The sequence below is a fragment of the Sinocyclocheilus anshuiensis genome, unplaced genomic scaffold (genome assembly GCF_001515605.1).
Source record: "Sinocyclocheilus anshuiensis isolate Anshui unplaced genomic scaffold, SAMN03320099.WGS_v1.1 scaffold2026, whole genome shotgun sequence".
Classification (NCBI taxonomy): Eukaryota; Metazoa; Chordata; class Actinopteri; order Cypriniformes; family Cyprinidae; genus Sinocyclocheilus; species Sinocyclocheilus anshuiensis.
The window spans coordinates 64533-65675 of NW_015547764.1; positions in this window are offsets into that span (position 1 = coordinate 64533).

Below are 1143 nucleotides of genomic sequence, written 5' to 3' on the forward strand. Positions count from 1 at the left end.
TAGAAGAATGGCATCTACGCTAATATTAGTCTGTTTCTTTCTTATTCCGAGGTCACCGTAGCCTCCAGATCCAGTCTGTATCCAGATCAGATGGTCACTGCAGTCACCCGGATCCAGTACGTATTCAGACCAGATGGTGGATCAGCACCTAGAGATGACCTCTACAGCCCTGAATGTCAGCGGAGACCAGGACAACTACATGAGTCCCAGATACAGATCCCCAGTGAGGACCTTGTCTCCTAGATGGCCACTGGGACAAGACTACAGGAACCAGATGAGTCCTCTGCACAATCTGACTCTGCTGCAGCCTGGAATGAAACTGCTGGTTTTGTCTGGCCAGAGGAGAACGGCACACTGTTTCCCTGTTTAATACTGTAAATCTGCTTTGACACAATCTGCATTGTAAAAAGTGCTGTACAAATAACGGTGACTTGACTTGATCCCGATGACGCATGCAGCCTCTGAAATGAGACGCAGCTATAGAGTTGAGCAGAAGCATCATGTGACTGACTGACATCCATGATGAGGAGATAGTCACAATAATCCAAAATAATGAATCAAGTCCATGAGAGTTCATGATGTAGAGCTGAAAACAGATGAACAAAAGACAGAGAGACGGCTGACCTGCTTGCAGTACGTCTGCAGTCTCTTCAGCTGAAGTTGATCTTTCTGATGCTCTAGTGTCTGATTCCTCCGCAGCACTCTGAGACACACAAACAGACACACTCACACACACACACACACACACACACACACACACACACACACACACACACACACACACACACAGACGTGTGTGTGTGTGTGGGCGTGTTTGAGTGTGTGTGTGTGTGTGCTCACCAGCTGGTGTGTGTTGATGGTGTGTGTGATGTCAGTGTGAAGTATCTCTGGTCTGAGGAGTGTTTGTAGTTGCAGCAGGGCTGTGTGTGTCTCCGTCACTTTTGTTTTCTTCTCCGCATGTTCCCAGTGCAGCGACGCCAAAAACACAGCCACACACTCCTGACACACACGCAGCTGCTGCTCCTGAAACACACACGCCTCGTGCCACGCCTCTCACACACACACACACACAAAGAGAGAGAGACACACACACACAGAGAGAGAGAGAGAGAGAGAGACACACACACACACACACAAAGACAC